Genomic DNA, 24,990 nt, shown 5'->3' on the forward strand with positions numbered 1-24,990 from the left:
ATGTCAAGTTTTCTTCCTAGTTCTTTCTCGGTAGAGCCTTTGAATCAGGTGGTAAAATAAAATAAATGAGAAGTGGCTGGTCCACATATGTTGATTAGTAAAATTGAGTAATATTCTTGCATATGAGATTCTCGTATTTCAGTTTTGCATATGTTTACTTGAACTTTGACGTAATGATATTTTATCTTACTATGGCATTTATATGCTTTGACATTGTATTCATTTGATTAATGTTCATTGGACACATTGGTGAAATATATAAATTTATGAAATTTCAAAATCAAACCATGCTAAAGAAAATTTGTATTTGATTGGTACTTCAATTTTGTAATTATTCTTGAGCATGAGGAAGTTAAATATTTCTATTCGAATTCTAAGGCATTACATTTAACCCTATGTTATAAATCCAATTAGAAACAAAAAATACCTCCTTGTCAAAACAAATAATTTGCATTCAAAATTAACACTTAGACAAGAAAAAAATGGACATGAAAATAATAATAACCCCTAGTGCAAATATACTCTCTGGATTTTTTATGGAAAAAAAATTTAATTGTGCTCTTGAATAGAGAATCTTAAAGATTCTCTAAATATCTCTTTTAACATAACAAATATATCAAATTAAAGAAAATAAAAATAATAAAAAATAAAAATAAGAATAAATACATAAAAATCTATTTCTAAATATCCTACCCACTAAACTTTATACTATAAATCCTCACCACACTTGGGGTAGGTAAATTTGACCAAAAATGCTTTAAAGGTGGATGACATCACCCTGCATCCCCACAAATTTTGCAGCCCTATGAGACCATGTGACATGACGAATGAGTTTGAGTGGGAAATTTAAAAGTTTAAAAGTCAAAATGAATTTGCATAGCTTTCTAATCTTTTTATACTTAAAAAAAGAAGAAGACCAAACCTTCTCCCATGCATTTCCTTCATGGCAAGTAACTTTGGGTAGTGTGTGGTAGACTTGGGCCAACATGCCTTTACTTTGGTTGGGCTGCTTAGACCTTGGGCAGCGTAGATTTGTTTGGGGAAATGTGGGAAGTGGGTTAGGTGAAGGGGTAAGTGTTAAGGGGTTAGATTAGTAAATTTTGAATAAAGTTTAGAATTTAGTTAGTGTTATTTTTAAGAAATTTAATTATTATGTTTTTTAAATATTAGTATATTTAAATAATAATAATAATAATTAGTATATTTTATTATTAAAATTTAGTTAGTTATTAATTATTTTTAATATTTGCTCTTAGTCAAAGTATAGTTAGCAATCATATAGTATAAGATAATAGTTAGTGTTTTTTAATAGAGTTTTGTTTTTAGTAAAATTTAATTTATAAATGTTAGATGTTAGACATGGTAAGTGATTTAAATAGTTCTTTATAAAGTTTTATTTATTTAGATTATTTTTTTTTAATTTAGTTGTATTAAAGCTTGGAGTTAGATGTTTTAAATTGTTACGTTGTTTATCTTATTAAAGATAATTTTAGTGCTTAGTATTTTAGGATTATAACTTATTTTAATTATTATTAAAATAGTAAGATTAGTAAATCACTATTTAAGCAATAACTAGTTCGTTGATTTCTATGTTTTGAAATAACTAGACTCATAATTATTCGAATAAACTAATTATATTGTTACTTAATATTTTGCTTAATTGATTTTTTATTGATTAACGTTAATAGGATTTAAATTAATTGTAAATTATGTTTACTAGTGGGTTTGGTATACTTTTGTATTGTGAGTATAATATTTTAAAAGTAAATAAAAGTAATAATGTGTTATATCTTTTAGTTAATTGAAATTGGATTGTTTAATTTAGTTAATCAATTTAATAATGAAAGTTTAATTTAACAATCTATTCCCTAAAGCGGTTTAATACTTGTATAAAAAGGGCTTAGGGTTGGGTATTTTTCATATGTGGTGATACGAAATTGGTTCTTGCGGCAGTATTGAGCTGTAAGGGATTACAGATTGTAATCAGGTTGTAATCACTGGATTGTAATAAGATCGGACTTGCTGTTTGGTGGACGTAGCCCAGGGATCGGGTGAACCATGTTAAATCTTGGTGCCTTGTGTTCATTTCTGTGTGTTCTATTATTTTCTGTTATTGGTTATATTTGTATGTAGTTTTTATTTCTGTCCATGGTTTATCCTAACAAGTTGTATCAGAGCAAGGTTGTCTTTCAGTTATCCTCTGCAGGAAAGTCTCACAGTTGAGTGGGAGCGATGGCAGATGAGGGTAAGTTGAGGATTGACAGGTTTAATGGGCAGAACTTTCAGTTATGGAAGATGCAAATGGAAGACTATTTATATCAGAAGGATTTATGGAAGTCGTTGGTGTAATCACCTAAAAATGGTCATCTAGACTATTAGCCCCCTTTTCAACATTTTGGCTAAATTAATTTAATCACTTACCTAAGCCAAATTGCTAATAATCAATTTATTTGATTATAACCTATAGTTTGACTATGCTATCCTAAGTTCATTATTTGATTAAAAGAACATGTCCCCTTTTAATTAAATAAAAGACCCCATTCTTCTAACCCACTTAAAGTGCACACATAAAGTCCTTTTTCTATTTTGCAATTAAAAGAAAAGGCTTTGTGACTTTTGTCTTATATGACAAGTCAACTTATATTCTATTGGTTGATTTGTGTGTGCACATGGATCACTCCTCTTTTCAAATTCCACCGTTGATCATCCACCATCTTCATCTTGATCTCTACCGTCCATACATCTTTAAAAGGGAGAGAGCTTTCCCCCTCAATCAATCCATTTTTTGAATATTGTTATGCTGCAGGTTTTCTAACAGGTTTATTTGGAGCTTTGTGGAGAACTTCTATTTCTTGTCTACATTCTCTCATCCATGGCATCATGACATTCTAGCTTAGCTTAGCTTTCATTTTTACATGTACCTTAATCTCACATAGCTTAATAATGGTATTGTAACACTCTCATACATGTTTTAGCATAGCTGCATTTTTCATTATCATCCTAGTTTAATTTTCATTTGCATTGCATTCTTGAGGAACTCCTTGGGACATTTGCATTCTTGCATCTTGTCTTTGGAACCTCCCATTGCATGGTTTACTAGCAAGAAGAGTATCTCTAAGGCTCATCTGAGAGCTTTATTATTCTTGAAATATATTCTTTTGCACTCCATGGATAGGGAGCTCTAAGCCGGCATCCAAGCATTCCAACTCATGGAATCGTTTGGATAGAATGGTTTAGAGTGGGACACTTTCGAGTGTACATTTTTGGCGCCCACCGTGGGGCTTGAATCAAATTTTCAGCTCCATTTGCTTTCATTTCTTATCTCTAGTTTTTTTATAGCAGCATATTGGGTCTAATCAAATGCTTTTGTAGAATTATCACTTTGATTTTAAGGCCAAGCCATAAGTAAATTGGTTTGAAGGCCAAAAACTTAGTTGGTTTAAAGATTTGATCATATCTTTTAAACCGCTTGGAGTTTGGTTCTGAAATTGTTTTTGCAAGTTGGATATATACTCAAAATATCTCACTCCGATTTGCAGAGCATTTTGACATGATTTTCGGGAGTTGTGAGTTTTTCTTTGTTTTTCATAAAAAGTCGTTTCTGATCACAAATCAGCGATTTTTTTAAAAAAACTTACATTTTCAGAAAGGTTTTTCAATTTTAATGGGGGTTCTTTCTTTGTGTTTTGAATTTTGAGATCGTATTAAGGATAAAAAATTCAATTTGATAAATTTGGCCTGTTTTGACAAAATCAATCTCTAGGGAGCAAATGAAAAGATTTTTTAAAATTTCTTGCATTTTTGGAAAGCTCTCTAATTTTTAATAGGGGTCTCTTTTTTTCATTTTCATTTTTGGATACGAAATCATAGCAAAAAAGTCCAATCTTGTTGACTAGGTCAAAACCGAAGAGTAAAAATGAAAGCATTTGTGATTAACTTGCACTTTCTTTGCATGTACTTGGTTGGAGGATAAATTAGATTTTTGAAGCAATTCACCACTTTTTATTGCAGATTTTTATGTTATTTCACACTAACTTTTGTTGCTAACAAGTTGTGATTTCAGATTGCCATCCTTGTGAAAAAAATTGAAACATTGCATAAAAAGAACGCATGTCAAAGCTTCAAATGCACAAGGGCTACTAACGATTGTTTGCAGGGCTGCCCAAAGCATAAAAACCCAATTTTTTTGCTTTTTTTTGTTTTCATGTGTGGCATTGAATAATTGTTCATTTTTCATAGGCACATAAAACTTGTGATTGGAGTCTTTTGGTAATAGGAGAGTATGCTCTTCACCCTTGTGGTGAATCAGAAATCTTGACTTGCCATTTGGTTTCAAAAGCAAGGGGTAACTGAATCTTCTTGGTGTGTTTGGGAGAAAATGATTGGAATAGGAGAGTATGCTCTTCACCCTTGTGGTGAACCAGAAATCTTGACTTCCAAAATTTGATCCACTTTGTGTAGTTAGAATCCTTTAGAGGGCCTGCTCTCGGACAACCTGAGAGGAACGACCCAAGTGGGAACAAGCCGATTACCTGGCTCTTCCAACCCACTATAAACTCAAGGCTATCAAGGACACAAAACCTTGGTAGATGTAGTGTTTATCTTCGTCTAGTGTGATCGCTTATGGGATTTCGACCATAGGGAGATCACTAGGCAAGAATGCTTAAGGTACTCTTGTGATCGCGAGATCGGTTACTCATCGCAAGGTGAGGTGTCCCGTAATTGGGAGCAAGAGGAACACTATGAACGGAAGCCTGATCTAAAAACTCTAAGTTAGTAACTACCTTTTTTTTTAGCCGCTCAACTTCTTGGTGCAAGGATTGATCCTAGTGGACTACCCGGATCACCCCAAGATTTACACTCACCATATGTGTTCCCTTGGTTATGCTTATGGAATTTCCATGACAAAGCCAATATCTCTTGTGGGCAACCACTTGGTGTGAGGCGAAGGAGCATCAAGCGTGGGCTAAGTTGTTGAGTAATGAACCATGACTCTAAGGTAGATTGCTTGGCTATTGTTTTCGATGTTTTGACCAGTGTTAACGTTCTTGCAACATAAACATTCCGATAAAGATTTGTTAGGAAGGCTGTTCTGATATCCCAAGTGCGTATTGACAAGGTTGTTTTTACCCTTGATCAATTGTTTTGAAGACATGTTACAACACTTACTATTTGCAAACCTTGCTGTTTACTGATACAAGTTGAGACGAAATGCTGTCTGATTGAAACAACTATCTGATTGAAAAATTGAAACGAACTCCAAGCCAAAAAATTGATTTTTTTTTTTTTACACAAAACTGGCACTTTGTTGCACGCTTTCATGAGAAATATTGCGCGACATTTTTTTGGGGTCAAAAATAGAGTTTTTCGTCAGATTTGTTTGGTCTAAGGGGCGTCACGCTAGTCACCCTTGATCCTGGCCACGTATTAGTGTGTGAAGAATTCATCCTAAGTTGAAAAGATGGGTTTAGTCCGTCAAATGTAAGTCTTGAAACGTCTTGATAAATCACTTGTCAAAATTCAGCTATTATTTTTCTAGCTATCCACTATTGAACTTCTCGCTCGTCCGCTCGGCTCGAGTCACCCGTGCTGTAAGATCTTGAGCACTGTTTGACAAGCCATCTAATCACATTTTGACAAGTGACTAGTCCTAATCGTAAAAGCTTCAAATTTGGCTCGCTCTTCTTGTCCTACTAAACAAAGACAACTCTTTACATGTCGGTCACAACTAGATATCAAGGTGGTAACGGTAGCCACACGCCTTTCATTTTCAAACAATTGGAAACACCACCCAAACGTCCTCGCAAACAACCTTGTGATAAGAACCTCAAATTTGATCAAACACAAACAGCTAACGTTCGACACAACCCACTTTATAGTTTTTAAAATCCCTTTGGCACACCCTTTGAGACACCCAAGGGTACGAGTGGTATAGTCACAATGGTGCATCCTGATGAAATTAAACGTCGCTTAGAAGAACAAGCACGTGAAACCCAAAAGACTTTGGAGGCTATATACGCTACGGAGAGAGAAAATCAACAAGCTGAAACTGACAATCAGGCACGCTACGAAGGATATAAAGGAACTTGTCCTCGAAATCCCTTTGAAAATAATGATGGTAATCACACAACTCCAAGGACTCCTACAGTTGCCACTGGTGCATGTCCTTCACCTAAACCATCTCATCATGATAGTGATGAAGAAGTAACTAGCGAAGATGTGATCAAATTTCAACAAGATGGCTTCGCCCAAAAACTAATGCTCAGAGCTTTAGAGGAAAATGGAGACCAATACTTCCGATACATGGCAGCTAGGGGATGGAAACTCCCTAAAGGTTTTAATGTTGAACATATTATCCCAAAACGAGAGCCCACTGAGGCTGAAATCTTAAGGGAAGAAATACAAGAACTAAGAAAACAATTTATACAACTGCAAACTTCAAAAGAGCCACCTAAGACATCATTTGTTGAATCAATTTGCGCTCTTCCATTTGATAGGGGTCTATACATGCTACCATTTCCTAAGGATATAGAGGTTCCTAAGTATGACAAATACGATGGAAATGGTGACCCTCACGACCATGTGAGACATTTCTATGCTATTAGCATGGACTTTATGCATGAAGACACCTTTCTTATGCGTTTGTTCCCTAGAAGTCTAAGAGGACAAGCTATGGAGTGGTTCACAAAATTGAGTCCTCCTCTTAAAACATTTGACGAACTTGCACAATGTTTCATCCAGCAATATTCGTACAACATTCAACATCCTCTGACAGTGCTAGACTTATGCAACATCAAACAAAGACCAGGAGAGTCTTTTGCAATATACCTTCAACGATGGAGATCTTTATACTCTCGGTATCCTCGGCAAGTGCCCGAGGCTGAAAAAATTGACATCTTTGTCAACACACTTGTACCCGAATTATACTTTGATCTAAGAAAATAGTTATTCACATCCTTCAACGCCATGGTAGAAAGTGCATATCGCATTGAGGATGTTGCTATAAAAAAAGGTGATATTACCATAAACAAGGATAGAATTAACAATGGGAACAATAAAGACAAAGGCAAACCGTGGAACAAAAACAAGTATGTTGTCAATGACGGAGTAGTGGACACTCCTAAGACTAAGGAGCCTGCGTTTAACCTTTCCAATGCCATCTATGCAGCAAAGCAACAAGAAGGTTCAAAACCACAACCCTTTGACAAAGGTTCTAAATTTGTGAAGAAGCGACGTGTTTACACACCTATGGTCGAACCTTATGAAGTGGTTTTAAAAACCTTAATTGCAAACAAATTGGTTACCTTACCAGACAACTCACGTCCTTACGATCCACCTGTTAGACCTCCATGGTGGAGAGAAGATCATACTTGTAGCTATCACCAAAGTAAAGGACATAACACAGAGAATTGCTTCAAACTCAAAGATGTAATTCAAGACCTCATCGAAGCTGGAAAAGTTGTTACAGATGGCCTTGTTAAGAATACTGATCATAAGGCTTTCCAAAAACCATTACCTGAATACGAAAAGGGTGAGACCTCAAGGGTAGCTGCCAAAAAGAATCATGACGCCAAAATTAGTTATGCTTACACTAACACTGATAATGTTATAAGCATGCTTGAGCCTGTTGAATACATATGTATGGCAAGCTCCAACAATGACAACTGGCCAAATTATGACGCTAAAGATGAACGACCAAGAGTGGTCTTAAGGACACGATCCACTCCTCAAGATCATACTGATACTAGACCCAAGGTGGTACTCCAAGTGGCTAAGTCTTCATCTTCTCAGGGTGAACCACTTAACGCTGTCACTAGGGGGCAATCTAAGGTTGTCCTAAAAGTTGCTAATGATCCTAAAAATGCTTCATCATCTAAGAAACCAATTACTTCCAAGATCTCCAATTATGATCTTGTTAGCCAACTGCAATGCACACAAGCACAAATCTCCATTTTTGAGTTACTAGAGTTATCTCCTTTGCACAGGGATATCCTTGAGAAAGCTTTACGTTCTGCCAATGTTCCCACAGATATTGATGCGGAACAATTCCAAGCTATGGTGAACCACATCTCCTCGCCCCACTATCTCACCTTTTCTGAAGAAGATGACCGAGCTCTTAGTCATCCCCATAACCTTGCTCTTCATGTCGAAGTTCAAATCTTTCGTACCCGTGTTCGTCGAGTCTTGATAGACAATGGTGCAGGGTTAAATATCATTTCATTCAATGTAATCCAACAATTGGGCATGTCTGAATTTGCCATCGATCCTAAGTGCAAGATCACTATAAAGGCCTATGATGAGGTTGAAAGGCCTTCTAAAGGTCTAATTGTACTTCCAATCAGAGTTGGTCCAGTTGAGAAGAATGTCATTTTCCAAGTCTTAGACATACCACTTGCATACAACTTGTTGTTGGGACGACCATGGATTCATGATATGCAAGCAGTACCCTCTACATACCATCAGTGCATTAAGTTCCCTTTTAATGGTACTGAAGTGGTTGTCCCCGGCGACAACTCCATGTCTATCAACACATTATCTACTGCCAAAACGCTAGTCCCGCACAATCACTCTTCTCATGAGCTAGCACCATCTTTCACAGAATGTGAACAAAAACTGAAAATGATGAGCCTTGGTATGGGCAAGTACACTTTGGACTCTATTGCTGCCTTACCAATTTCTCCTCGGTCTTATGGGAAACCAACTATTGCAAAGAAGTCTTCTGCTTCTGCTATGACACTTTTTGGCACTTTTGTGCAATCTTCCATACCACTGGAAGCAGAGAAGGAAGAACAAGCCATTAGGGACTGGATCTACAGAGAAGAGGAAGACGAGGAGGTTACAATGACTACCCCTATTTCTCCCAAAAAATATGGAAAAGGCTATAAATTTTTGACAAAAATGGGCTACCAGGGCCACGGGTCCTTAACTGGTTGTAAGAATGCTCTAGTTGAAACTTTAAGTCACACTCAAGGTCATGATGCTCAAGACACCGCTGGTCTAGGCTTTGGGCTAGACAATAATACACCAAACTGTAGTCAAATATTACTCATGTCTAGTGAATCAGAGGATGATGACTCTCCCATAATTGCTACTACTACACAAGACGAAGACTTTGTTCCTCTCACTTCCCTCCTTTGGGGAGAAGACATAGTTATTGCTAATAATGAAGAAGCTTATACCTCCCAACAACAGGAACAAGAAGGGTCTACTTCTGAGGACATAAATAGAGGACGAATTAGGCAGAATATTGCTCATCTCATAAATAGGGGTCAAAGTACAGATTCTCATGAGTATGAATGGGAAAGCCTCTCTGATGCATCTTGTGAGCTAGGGGTGGATGTCATTCATGCCTATGCAACCCAACCCAATGTAGTCGAATGGTCTAGTATGAGGTTAGATGAGTTTGACTCACAACATGTCTTAATGGATCACGCTAGTTCCTCTAGGACTATTCCTGAGCTGAACTCTTTTGCGACATTTTCTATAGGCTCAACTTCACAGGTCACCAGAGATGACTCCTTCCATATCAATCACATTAAAACTTCTCCCTCACTCTCGCTAATTTACCCAGAACTCATAGATTGGTCTATCCAAAATCAAAAACCTGAAATACGGTCTTTCCAAAATGACTATGAGATCACTTGTTATCTAAATGCAATTGAACCTGTCATTTCTTCCACCAGCGAACCCGCGGTTAACATGACGGAATCAGATATCAAGTACCTCAGTCAAAAAATTAAAAGAAAAAATAAGCGATCAGATGGCGAAAACCACATTGTGGCGGTGTCTAACCCTCAAAAAAGTAAAAATAAAGACGTATCTAATGGTGAAAACCTCTCTGAGGCACCTGCGAATGAGGTACTTTGTAGTCTGCCAAGCTATTTCCAGGATAGATCTTTGGTTCTAGTCGAACCTACACAGCCTATCAACTTGGGAATAGAAGAATGTCCTCAGATTATCCATGTAGCTCAATCTTTGTCAAACAAAGAAAAGACACAGTTTGCTCAGTTCTTTCAAGACAAGAAGGTCAACTTCGCATGGACATACTCTGACATGCCAGGGCTTGATACAGATCTCATCATGCATCACTTATCAATCTCACCAGATGTCAAGCCTGTCAAACAGAAGTTAAGAAAAATGCATCCACATGTGGCTCTACTGGTCAAGACAGAGTTAGAAAAACTATTGAATGCAAACTTCATTAGGGCCATTGATTATGCTGAGTGGATTTCCAACATTGTACCTGTCTCCAAGCATGAAAAATCCATACGAGTCTGTACTGATTTTAGAGACCTCAATAAAGCATGCCCCAAGGATGACTTTCCACTACCAAACATCGATATGATAGTGGACATGACTGCAGGTTATGAGATGTACTCGCTCATGGATGGATTTTCTGGGTACAACCAAATAAAGATAGCTCCAGCAGACCAAGAAAAGACAGCCTTTACATGTGCATGGGGTACCTTTTGTTGGAATGTCATGCCTTTTGGGCTCAAAAATGCTGGCGCTACATATCAAAGAGCAATGACAACCATCTTTCATGATATGATGCATAAAAACATGGAAGACTATGTTGATGACACACTGGTGAAATCAAAGAAATGAGACACACATCTCAAAGACCTTAGTTTGATATTGGACCGTATGGAACAATTCCAACTTAGGTTGAATCCAAAAAAATGTGCCTTTGGTGTCACTTCTGGAAAATTGCTAGGTTATATCATCTCAGCAAAAGGCATTGAGGTTGACCCTGAAAAGGTCCAAGCTATCATGGATATGCCTCCACCAAAGACTATCAGTCAGCTTAGAGGTCTGCAAGGATGGCTACAATCCATAAGAAGATTTATCTCTCAATTAGCTGATAAGGCTCAACCTTTCAATAAAAATCTGCATAAAGGATCTACCCATATTTGGAACAGTGACTGTCAACAAAGCTTAGACCAAATCAAAGGCTACTTGGCAAAACCGCCAGTTTTGATGCCACCCATTCTGGGAAAACCTTTGATTCTGTACATTTCAGCTACAGATTCTTCTCTAGGAGCACTCTTAGCCCAAAGTGATGAGACGGGTAAAGAAAGAGCCATATACTATATTAGTCAAACTTTGGTGGCTTATGAACTAAATTATACAAGTATAGAGAAGGCATGCCTTGCTGTAGTTTTTGCCTCCCAAAAACTTCGGCATTATATGTTGGCCCACACAGTTCACTTGATTGCCAAGATAGACCCTTTGAAATATTTATTAAGTAAAGCTGCACTTACTGGTCGCCTTGCTAAATGGATGATGATTCTTTCCGAATTTGACATTTAGTATGTTGAACGTAAGGCAATCAAAGGACAAGCCATAGCTGACCAGTTGGCTAACTTCCCACTTGAAGATGTAGCACCTCTACAAATTGAGTTTCTAGATGCCTCAATCATGAACATTACTGACAGAACATGGAAAATGTTTTTTGATGGATCCCATACACAGAATGGAGCAGGAGCAGGGGTGTTGTTTGTTTCCCCTCATGGTTATACGATCCCAAAATCCTACAAATTATTGTTCCCATGTACAAACAATATTGCAGAGTATGAAGCATTAACAAATGGGATCAAAATGGCCCTTGAATGGCGAATAACTGAGCTGCACATCTATGGGGATTCTCAACTGGTTGTGAACCAAGTGAATAATGAATATCAAACAAAGGATGATAAATTGATCCCTTATAAAAAGTTGATAGATGCTCTAAGGAACTATTTTACCTTTGTAACATTCCAACAAATTCCTAGAGCAGAAAACAAGGCTGCTGATGCTATGGCCACCTTAGCATCTATCCTCCAATTACAAGAACATGAATCGCGATTTGAGTTCCTGGTGGAAGAATTGTGTCATCCAGCCTATGATTCTTCAGATAACCAGGTGATCTACACTATTGTAGGTCATGATTCCTCCCGCTATGCGGCTATTTTCTCCTACCTACGTGATCAGGTTATTCTTGAAACCCTCATGCGCAACCAAAAACGCCAACTCCTTCGTAATGCCTCACACTACACTTTGGTCTCTGGTGACTTGTATAGGAGGGGTCTAGACGGAACGTTGCTTAGGTGTTTAGAACTAGAAGAGTCCGAGAAGGCACTTGCCGAAGTCCACGATGGCATTTGTGGGGTGCATTCTAATGGCCTTGCACTTGCCCGAAAACTGCTTAGGACGGGTTATTACTGGCCCACCATGCAAGCTGATGCTGTGCGCTATGCAAAGTCCTGTCAGAAATGTCAGCTCCATGGTAACTTGATACATGCTCCTGGGTGAGAGTTAATCCCTTCTGTGACATATTGGCCATTTCAGCAATGGGCCTTTGACTTGGTAGGAAAGATCCATCCAAGCTCATCCAGCGGTCATAAATTTATCATCACAGCAACGGAGTATTTCACTAAATGGGTTGAAGCTGTACCATTATCTGCTGCTACAGGCAAACATGTTGCCCTGTTTATACTAAATCACATCATTTGTCAATATGGTATCCCATCCTCTATTGTTACAGATAATGGAGGACAATTCAAAAATAAAGACTTAAAACAGCTGTGCAAAAAGTTTGGAATTAAGCAACACTGGTCTTCCATTTACTATCCCCAAGGGAATGGCCAAGCTGAGGCCTCTAATAAAACGCTACTGAAAATCCTACACCGCACAGTTCACAAGTCTGGGAAAGATTGGCACTTGCAAATAAATCCGGCACTTTGGGCCTATAGAACCTCTATTCGTACTCCTACAGGGGCTACACCCTTTTCTCTAGTCTATGGCTCTGAGGCTGTTCTCCCATTAGAAGTCGAAATACCTTCTTTGCGCATCTCCTTACATGGGTTAATAACCGATGAAGACCATAGAGCTATGAGAGTACAGGAATTAGAGACTCTGGATGAACGGCGCAAGGCTGCTTTTGATCACATGAGAGCTTATCAGAAGCGCATGTCTACACAATATAACAAAAAGGTTCACCCCCGTGAGTTCCAAGTTGGTGAACTCGTGCTTAGAGAGAATCCCAAAAATCAGCAAAATCGAGAACAGAAAGGGAAATTTGAACCTAACTGGTTAGGTCCTTACATTATCACAACATCATTTGGGTCTGGTGCTTACCAGTTGTCTACTTCAGAGGGTGAAGAACTTGCAGAACCTATCAACATCCTACACTTGAAGAAGTTCTATACTTAGAGGCTTGCTGCTCAGCTATCTTGTATATATCTATGAGCCTGAAAAAATCTTAAAAATCAGAAAATGTCCTGAAAAAATGATCATCTTAGTGAAAACCTCACTTTGATGTATCACCAAAAAAAAAAAAAAAAAAAAAATCTGTCAAAGTGGTGAAAACCTGGAAACAGGCGCTACTTGAAACCCTTGCACCTATGTCTATCAATCTCAATCATCCACTTTGCTACACATTTCCTAGCTTGGAATTGTTTCTTGTCCTCATCTTGGGGGCATAGCTACTTAGCCTATTGAGGTATTCTTGTGGATTAGGGTTTCTTTGACAACTCACAAAATAGTGTTTCTCAACACTTCCCCCACCTTGACATCAAGTGTTTTTCAACACTTTTCAGATAGTTTACCTACAGTCTCCGATGTTGCAATATTTCTCACTATTAGAATCAAGTCTGGAAGAAATGGCCAAGTGACTTACACACACGCACTTTAACACTTAAATGACTGAGCTATGCTAACATTTATCTACTTTGTGTGCTGTCTATGATGATTTCTTTGCCATGTATTCCCTCCCTAATAGTCTTTCAAGGATGTCATTGACTAGAAGACTGGGGGCATGGGACATATTTTCTTGATTTCTGCTTGTGGGTATACTTTTGTTTGTCTATAGTGTTGTAAGCATTCATGCTTGTCCTATTCAACACTTTGACTTATAAATGTATCATCCTTGATTGTTTTGCAAGACCGCACTCAGGGTTTATCCTGGCGCTTATGCCTTGATACAGGTGTAATCTTGCTAAATTAAACTTAGGGAATCTAATCGTGTAGTTATCTTGACTTACATGTCTCTGATGCTTAGATTGGATTTCCACATACGTATCTAATATCAATCATATTCATATCCTCATAGTTATACTAGTGATGGTTGTATGATCTCATGATGTCCCTAATAAATGCTCAATGATGAAATTAAGAGTCTAAATGTTATGCACTTCTTGCTGGTAAACCACTTTGCATATTAGCTTGCATTTTAGGTTCATTTTCTAGCTTAGTCTTGCATTCTTGCATATGGGGAGAGCTCTCTCTTCATCTTTTTGTGGACATATCAACTAACTCCTTTCATATATTTCTTTACTTTCTTCTTATTCATGTCTTTTCACCTTCTTAATCTTTTGCTTCATCTCTTTTCTATCTTGTCATCACATTATATAAAGTTTTGACCTCTTAAATAATTTTGATGTCCTAGATTCATTTTCGGGATCGAAATCCAAATTCGAGTTCATCTTGATGGTCAAAATTGTCTTTTAAAATTCTACTTTCTTCTGAGCAGTTAGTTGACCTTTTGAGGTCTAATCTCCGAATCATCACTGGGGCATCTTCATTTCTTCATGTCTTCATCATTTCCATACTTCATATCTACTTCAATTCACTATTTCATGTCTAAAATCACCTTTCTACTCATTTCGACCTTATTTTTATGCTATATCCTTCAAGGTCAACTCTAGTCAAACTGGGGCATTTTATCAATTTTTTTATATAGTCATTCTTGGGTTCTAATCATCTATCTGTCATCTTGGACATTGCTATATTCTAATTTTCTCATTTCTAGCCAATTTTTGCATCCCCTTACCTCATTTCAATTTCGATCCCGAGGGGGCAGAAATACTCTATCACTACTTAGGAGCATTTGTTTGATCTTCTCACTTGCTCTCACTCTATCTGCTTTTCTAAGTGTTAGTATTCTTCTTGAATTCTAACATCATCTCTTCCTAGTGTTCAGTACTACTGCTATCAGGCTGTGCATTTAGGACTTGCTATCTATTTCTGCATTTCACTCTTCGGAATTAGACATCTATATCTATCATCGCCTACTTGGCTTCGATCTTCTTTGACATAATGTGTTCCCAGATCGATCACGCATTAGTCAAAGAGGGGCAAATGTAATCACCTAAAAATGGTCATCTAGACTATTAGCCCCCTTTTCAACATTTTGGCTAAATTAATTTAATCACTTACCTAAGCCAAATTGCTAATAATCAATTTATTTGATTATAACCTATAGTTTGACTATGCTATCCTAAGTTCATTATTTGATTAAAAGAACATGTCCCCTTTTAATTAAATAAAAGACCCCATTCTTCTAACCCACTTAAAGTGCACACATAAAGTCCTTTTTCTATTTTGCAATTAAAAAAAAAGGCTTTGTGACTTTTGTCTTATATGACAAGTCAACTTATATTCTATTGGTTGATTTGTGTGTGCACATGGATCACTCCTCTTTTCAAATTCCACCGTTGATCATCCACCATCTTCATCTTGATCTCTACCATCCATACATCTTTAAAAGGGAGAGAGCTTTCCCCCTCAATCAATCCATTTTTTGAATATTGTTATGCTGCAGGTTTTCTAACAGGTTTATTTGGAGCTTTGTGGAGAACTTCTATTTCTTGTCTACATTCTCTCATCCATGGCATCATGACATTCTAGCTTAGCTTAGCTTTCATTTTTACATGTACCTTAATCTCACATAGCTTAATAATGGTATTGAAACACTCTCATACATGTTTTAGCATAGCTACATTTTTCATTATCATCCTAGTTTAATTTTCATTTGCATTGCATTCTTGAGGAACTCCTTGGGACATTTGCATTCTTGCATCTTGTCTTTGGAACCTCCCATTGCATGGTTTACTAGCAAGAAGAGTATCTCTAAGGCTCATCTGAGAGCTTTCTTATTCTTGAAATATACTCTTTTGCACTCCATGGATAGGGAGCTCTAAGCCGGCATCCAAGCATTCCAACTCATGGAATCGTTTGGATAGAATGGTTTAGAGTGGGACACTTTCGAGTGTACAGTTGGAAGGAAAAGCCAAGAATCAGGGAACTATGTCAGAGGCTGAATGGGATCTTTTGGACAGAAAGGCACTCGGAAGCATTCGGTTATGCTTGGCACCATCGGTGGCATTTAATATTACAAAAGAAAAGACGACAGAAGATTTGATGAAAACCCTAGCGACACTGTATGAAAAGCCCTCTGCTTCAAATAAGGTATTTCTCATGAAGCGTTTATTTAATATGAAAATGGCAGAAGGTGGATCTATTGCAGATCATTTAAATGAGTTTAATACTATTACTAGTCAATTATCTTCAGTGGGTATCAATTTTGATGAAGAAATTAGGGCTCTTTTGATTTTGTGTTCTTTGCCTGAAAGCTGGAATGGCTTGGTAATGGCGGTGAGTAATTCTGTTCCTGGATCTAGTACCCTAAAATATGATGATGTGATCGGTGTTATTTTAAGTGAGGAAACTCGTAGAAAATCCTCAGGTGGATCTACATCAGGAAGTGCTTTAAATGCACCAAGCAGGGGCAGAACAACTGAAAGAGGAGGTAACTCTAGAAATCGTGGGAAATCAAGAGGAAACTCAAAGGGGAGGAGGTCTCAATCGAGAGGACCAAATGATTGCTGGTACTGTGGGAAACCAGGGCACAAAAAGAAAGATTGCTAGACTCAAAAGAAAAATGAAGGAGATAAATCAGATGGAGACAAAGAGGCAAATGTGGTAAGTAACAAATCCAAAGAGGATGCTTTGCTTCTGTCTTTAGAGAGTGTTGATGATTCATGGGTTTTAGATTCTGGTGCTTCTTTTCATGCTACACCTCATAGAGGTTATTTCATTGATTATGTCCAAGGGGATCTTGGGCTTGTTTATTTGGGGGATAATGAACCTTGTTAGATTGTTGGAAAGGGAAAAATTAACATTAAGTTACAGAATGGGAATCATTGGCTACTACATGAGGTAAGACATGTTCCAAAACTAAGTAGAAATTTAATTTCAGCAGGGCAACTCGGTGATGAGGGTTGTGTAGTTACTTTTAATGATAAAAATTGGAAGGTTTCAAAAGGCTCCCTTGTAGTAGCAAAAGGTGTGAAATTAGGCACCTTATATCTTTGTACAGGTCATATTTTTCCTTCTACTTTGATTGTTTCAGAGAAAAATGAATATTCAGGAACAATTACTACAGTTGAGCAGGGAGAACAAATAGCTGCTGTAGATTCTGATACAGCGTTGTGGCACAATAGACTTGGGCACATGAGTGAGAAAGGTATGAAAGTACTTCATTCAAGGAAAGTTTTACCAGGTCTAAAATGTGTGAATATGGATTTCTATGAAAGTTGTGTGTATGGAAAAAAAAAGAGAGTGAGTTTTGTAAAGATAGGGAAGGAAAACAAAAAGGAGAAATTAGAGCTTGTGCATACAGATGTATGGGGACCGGCTCAGGTATCTTCCCTTGGTGGCTCTCATTATTATGTTATATTTATTGATGATGCAACTATAAAAGTATGGGTTTATTTCCTTAGACAGAAATCTGATGTATTTCAAACTTTTAAGAAATGGAAATGCTTGGTTGAAAATGAGACTGGTGAGAAATTAAAATGTCTCAGATTTGATAATGGTGGTGAGTATTGCAGTCATGAATTTGAAGATTATTGCTCCACTAATGGTATTCGTAGACAAAAAACTGTTCCAAGGACTCCACAGGAAAATGGAGTGGCTGAACGCATGAATGGGACTATAATGGAGCACGCAAGGAGCATGAGGTTGCATGCTGGGTTGCCCTTATACATGTGGGCAGAGGCTGTCAATACTGCAGTATATTTGATTAATAGAGGTCCCTCTACTCCTTTGGGCTGTGGTATTCCAGAGGAAGCATGGACTGGTAAGAAGGTGAGTTATTCTTTTCTCAAGACCTTCGGTTGTGAAGCTTTTGCTCATATAGACTCTGAAAATAGAACCAAGCTAGAAGCTAAATCAAAGAAATGTGTTTTTGTTGGATATGGCATTAATGAATTTAGCTATAGGCTTTGGGATTTTGAAAATAATAAAATTATAAGAACCCGGGATGTCATATTCAATGAAAAAGTGTTGTACAAAGATCTGTTGCAGCAACATGAGAAGAAAGAAGATGATTATGTAGTGTTAGATGATACTCCAAAAGCTGATACTCCAACCATTCCTCATGATGTGCAACAACTGCAACAACAAATACCACACACACCAGTGAATGTTAGACGGTTAACAAGGCCAATTAGACCTCCACAAAGGTTTTCTCCCTCTTTGTATTCTATTTTACTTACTGATGCTGGCTGAACCTAAAAGTTATGATGAAGTTGTGCAGGTGGATACTAAGATTCAGTGGGAGTCTGCCATGAAAGATGAAATGGACTCTTTGCTGAAAAATAAGACATGGGATTTGTGCAAGTTGCCTGCAGGTAAAAAGGCTTTACAGAATAAATGGGTTTACAGGTTGAAAGAAGAGGAAGGAGGTAAGAAAAGATTTAAGGCCAGGTTAGTTGTAAAAGGATTTGCACAGAAAAAGGAAATTGATTTTGATGAGATATTTTCTCCTGTTGTTAAAATGACTTATATTCGTATTGTTTTAAGTCTTGTGGCTATTGAAGATTTGCATTTAGAGCAGATGGATGTTAAAACAACCTTTCTTCATGGTGATTTGGATGAAGAAATATATATGGCTCAGCCACAGGGTTTTGAGGTCAAAGGTAAGGAGAACTTAGTGTGCAAATTGAAGAAAAGTTTATATGGCTTGAAGCAAGCACCTCGGCAATGGTATCTGAAATTTGACAGTTTTATGCATGAGCATGGATATAATAGGTGTCATTCAGATTACTGTGTTTATTTTAAGAGGTTGGATGATGATAGCTACATTATTTTATGTTTATATGTTGATGATATGCTTATAGCTGGGTCTAACATGGATCATATTAAGGGGCTGAAATGCCAATTAGCACATGCATTTGCTATGAAGGATTTGGGGGCCGCAAAACAAATCCTTGGTATGAAGATTTGCAAAGATAGGAAGAACAGAACATTGACACTATCTCAAGCTGATTATGTTGAGAAGGTGTTGCAACATTTCTCTATCGAGAATGCTAAAGTTGTCAGCACACCTTTACCTGGTCATTTGAAATTGACTAAGGAGATGTGTCCCAAGACATAGGAAGAGGAGGATAAGATGTCCAAGGTACCCTATGCTTCAGCTGTAGGAAGTTTGATGTATGCTATGGTATGCACTAGGCCAGATATTGCACATGCAGTGGGAGTTGTTAGCAGGTATATGAGTCATCCAGGATTTGAGCATTGAAATGCTGTCAAGTGGATTCTCAGATATTTGAGAGGAACATTCAATAAGTGTTTACGCTTTGGGGGCTCTACTATTGATTTACAGGGCTATGTTGACTCAAATTTGGCTGGGGATATTGATACCAGGCGGAGTACTACAGGTTATGTCTTTACTGTTGGTGGGGGAGTTGTGAGATGGGTTTCTAGGCTACAGAAGATTAATGTTCTCTCCACTACAGAGGCAGAGTATGTTGCTGCTACAGAGGCAGCCAAAGAGATGATATGGCTTCAGTTCTTCTTAGAAGAATTGGGACATCCTTAGAAGGATAATTGTTTGTTCACAAATAGTCAGAGTGCCATTCATCTTGCTAAGAATTCAGCTCTGCATTCTAAGACCAAACACATACAGTTGCGGTACCATTTCATTCGGTCAGTTTTGGAGGATGGACAGTTAAAGCTGGAGAAGATACATACCAATGAAAATCTAGCAGATATGTTGACAAAGGTTGTAACAAGGGAGAAGCTGAACTCCTCTTCAGCTTCAGTTGGTCTTTTAGACTAAATGAGAATAAAAGAACAGCAGAGTCCAGGGTGGTTTGATCCAGTGGGAGCCCCATGCGGTAGTTGTATTGCTACAGGATCAGTCTCCAAGTGGGAGATTGTTAGATTGTGGTGACTGATTAGGAAAGTACTGTACATACTTCATAAATAGTGAGGTTCGGGGCATCAGGCCAAATTTTTTTTTTTTGGGAAGTAGCCGACATGGTAGCCAACATATTATGGCCGACATATGGCCTGACATGTTATAACCCTAAAGCGGTCTAATACTTGTATAAAAAGGGCTTAGGGTTGGGTATTTTTCATATGTGGTGATACGAAATTGGTTCTTGCGGCGGTATTGAGCTGTAAGGGATTACGGATTTTAATCAGGTTGTAATCACTGGATTGTAATAAGATCAGACTTGCTGTTTGGTGGACGTAGCCCAAGGATCGGGTGAACCACGTTAAATCTTGGTGCCTTGTGTTCATTTCTGTGTGTTCTATTATTTTCTATTATTGGTTATATTTGCATGTAGTTTTTATTTCTGTCTGTGGTTTATCCTAACACTGAGATGTAGTCTTAAGGTAATGTTAGGGGAACGTATATTTGCTTTGCATTATACCATAGTTTAACTAGTAAATCAAACATAGTAAACTTTATCAAAACCCCTTATTAACTTAGTGGTGTTATTAATTTAAAAAAATAAAATAAAAATTTACGTGTTTTTTTGCCCTGTATTTTGGGCATGACATTTTGGTATCAGAGCTTGAGTTTCAACACTAGGAATTGTTGTCACTAAAGTCTGCACCCTTGTCCAAAGTTGCTACCTAAGGATGACCTCATGAAACATGGAAACAACCTCCAAGCTGTGGGACTTGAACTATGAGGTTGAGTCTCCGGAGAAGGCCGGCTTCCTCTTACTATCAGGATGCACCTAACTACTCTTGGAGAGGAAAAGGGAGAAGGAGAGCATGAAAGTAGATCTACCTAATCTAATCTAAAGAGGTGATGCACCAAAATAGAGTGTTTAGACCAATCTCTTCCCATATATGCACTTTTGAACCAGAATGAAACTAAGGATATACACATTCAAACTTGCTTTAATCTAATAATCGCATGCAGATCAGAAGACCAAGATGAATGACACAAGGAAAGAGAGATTCACTTATATTATCATTCATAGGCCAAGGAGATATAGTCATGCAGATCATAGATCTCTACAAAACATCAATGAGAGGTAAATAATTCTTGCACTTGCACATTAATGGTTGAAGGAGATAAAACAAAATGTCATACAGTTCAAAGGCAAAGGGAATTTTCACATGAGATTGTAGAGAAATATCAGAGAAGTTAGAGAAGGATCGACCTTTACAAAATTCACAAAAATTGCCTTTATAGTTCAGGCATAATTGAGATTTTTCCTCCAAAACTATCCTGCAACCACCACCATCAAGGCTCTGCCAAGAAAAATCATGGGGATATGAAGAATTCTGATCTAAGTATAGCTTTTGGTACCATAAAATTTGACTATTAACTAAAACAGGGCCTTGAGAAGATAGAGGCAGCGATATAACTGTGCTATGACTAAGTAGATAGATTAGATCGGGGTGGTAGAGTGTCTCTGCATGCTTCACATTCACTTCTAGTGGTTGGAATTGATCATTAAGATCAGATTCATGTAAAACCTCAATTTCTTATCATTTTTGGTCCATGAATTAGCAGAGTCAGCGAGTCAGCCGAACACTATAAGAAAAATAGGCCACGTGGACCAACCAGTTTATTTCTTTATGCCACCTTGCGGGTCTCCTTGAATTTGAGAAGATATTCAAACTGACTGTGCCACCTTGCAAACCCTGACTATGACAGTCACATTAACTGTCGGCCACTAACCGTCAATGCTTTAATTGCTCATACCTTGGCCAGACCCCATGATCCTAACTGGCACCAACCGACAGTTTCATAATACTTGGCCCCACCTTGCCACATGTCACCAAGGCACTATGTTGCTATGCATATCCTTTGAGCAATTTCCCATAGTGAGATAGTGCCCATTGTAGATCCAGACTGATCTGATGATCATGAAGACTCATCGTATTACTGTGCTATCTCCTTAAAATTTTTGGGCCCACAAAATACTTGGCAACCACCTAGCACAACTTGGCATCCTCATCTTAGCGAGACCTAGCCCCACTGATCCACATGGTACAATGGTGCTATGTCGCTATGGGTAATAGCCTCATAGCTTTCCATAGCAAGATAGCGCTTATCGTCGATTTCCTTAGATCTATGGTGATCAACAAAATTGTACAACTGCACACTGAGTTGGCTAAATAGACGAATAAAATATCACCATTGTATTATGACCCACCTAACAACTACCATTGAGGATGAGCCGTAATATTACTTTGGAGAAGGGCGGGCCCATTATGTCATCTGTGCCATGTATCGTCGAGGCACTGTCACTATGGATAATATCCTCACATCTTTCCATAGTGAGATAGCGCCTACCATTGATCTAGACTAATTTGAGGGTGAGGAAATCTTCATGCATTCAAAAGGGGTGTGGGTCTAGGTAATTGCTGACATCAACAAACTGCCCAACTGGCGATGAATCAAAGCCTTGTTTCAAGCATAGTCATCCTTCCGCGTTTCCTAGGGTCCCACTGTGTTTTCCAAATTTCATCACTGATATCCAACGGGGCATACTTGGGACCCACCTTCCTTCTAATGTTATCGCAGTAACACTTTTTGTCTGGGCGCTATGTTGCTAACGGCGAGGAACACAAATTTTTTGATAGCACCATAGTGCCCATTGGGGATCTATCAAAACTCGGTGCCAGAGAAACAAAAAGGAAAGGGAGGACCCACCTGACATGCAACCAAAAGGCACTATGTCGCTATGGCAAAAAAATGTGCAACTTCCCATAGCAAGATAGTGCCAACCGTTGACCTATCTTGATTTGACGATGGGGACCTGTGGGCCTGCAGAAGCATTAAAATGTATAGGGAAAGAAATATATGAGGTTAGCATAAATTATTCTGTGCCCCTTTTGAATATTTGAATATTTAAAACTTGTGCACATTACTACATTGAATTCAAATGTGGTGATTCTGGTAGGAAGGCAAAAATGACCAACAGGAACCTAAAACCATTACGCTTCAACTTAATCTAAACTTTAAATTTTAATAGGATGTCTCCTGTTACACGAAGCAACTGACGAGGTAGAGGTTGTAGGGTGAGAGGTGGTAGAGCAAAATAGGAGGATGGACCACCACCACCAAACCTAAATTAGGATATTTTGGATGCCCTTTAGACATTGATTAGTTTAGTCCAATAGAGGCTACCACTTGTCGTATAGCTAGGGCAATAGCTTCCCAAAGAGGAAGCACAAGGACCCGGAGGAGGTGGGGCCATTGATAGAGAGAGGAGTAGGAGTCCCCCACTAAGGCAGGCTAAGGGATAAGGTGAGCATGAGGGTGAGTCGATACATCAGAGAGGACCACGACTCGATAGACCTCCTAGACATCTAGGAGATGATATTAGGTAGTTGATATGACTCCAACCACCATACTATACTAGTTCCACTGACAGTACAGTAGCAAAGGCCTGGTTATAGAGTCTACAGTGGTTCTTTTGATTATGTCCTTATGGGAGTAATTTGAAGGCACATCTGGTAGTCCATCAACTGAGGGGAGATGCCTCCAATTGGTGGCATCAAGAGGAGATTACAGGAGAGGTACCTATCCAAGTACTTTAAACATAAGTAAATAGAGGAATTTCATTCTCTATATCAAAGGGGTCTCATAGTAGCTCAATATGAGAGCAAGTTTCTTGAGCTCCTTCCATATGTTGAATACATGAAGGATGAGAAATTATGAGTACATCGCTTCATCATGGGACTAAATTTCTCACTCTAGGGTTTAGTCTATTTGGCCTTCCCTACCACCTTTAGATAGGTAGTTGAGATAGCACTAGTTGCTGAGGATACTTGGGCTAGACAAGAGCCATGGGATCAGTCTCAAACCAAAAATCTACCCAGTAGAAACCCCCTTGGAAAGGGAATCAAAACTATACAATAGGGTCCTCTAAGGGCCAACAGTCCCAGCAATAGAAACCACAATAATAGCAGAAGAAATCTTCACAAGGTTATCAGGGCTCCAAGCCCAAGTAGTGGTAGTCATAGGGTACCAAATAGGATTAGAAGGTACAGGCCCCACAATCACAGTCAGTGAAGACTCAACAATCTTCCAGGGGTGGATGCAGTGGATCTAGCAGGTTAGGAGGCCCATAACAGTTTGGATCATAGGGTGTATGGTCTTATACCTATTAGGATAAACCACAAACAAAAATAAAAACTACATGCAAATATAACCAATAATAGAAAATAATAGATCACATAGAAATGAACAAAAGGCACCAAGATTTAACGTGGTTCACCCAATCCCTGGGCTACGTCCACCAAACAACAAGTTCGATCTTATTACAATCCAATGATTACAACCTGATTACAGTCCGTAACCCTTATAGCTCAATACCACCACAAGAAGAAATTTTGCATCACAACATAATGAAAATAAACAACCCTAAACTCTTTTATACAAGTATTAAACCTCTTTAGAGTTATAACATGTCAGCCATAAATTAGCCATAACTTTAGTGGCGAATCTACAAATATGTACAGTAATTATGGAGTATGTACAATACTTTTTTGATCAGTCACCATAATCTAACAATACTCGAGGACCATGCTACACTTGTTGTGGCATGGGTCATATAGCTAGAGAATCTCCATAGGGACAATCATCTAGTGGTCAAAGAGGGGCTATTTTAGAGCCGATAGTTGGTGATATGGGTATATCCCACAGAGTTTTTGTAGCAGTTGACAATCACCAAGCTGAGCATCAGGTCATAGTTATCAAGGCTACAGGTATAACCCAGGGTTGTATGGTTGCTATTTTATTTGATTTCAAAGCTATTGACTCTTTTATATCTCCATATGTAGTGGAGCATTGTGGGCTAGTGATAGTTAGATAGGATGTCAGTTGGAAACTAGAGTTAGCCTCAGGAGCTAGAGTGTTAGTTAGTTCCATGGTGCATAGTTGCCAAATTTAGATTGGAGACATGA

The sequence above is a fragment of the Cupressus sempervirens genome, chromosome 1 (genome assembly GCF_028749045.1).
Source record: "Cupressus sempervirens isolate cs-2001-9-10 chromosome 1, ASM2874904v1, whole genome shotgun sequence".
NCBI lineage: Eukaryota > Viridiplantae > Streptophyta > Pinopsida > Cupressales > Cupressaceae > Cupressus > Cupressus sempervirens.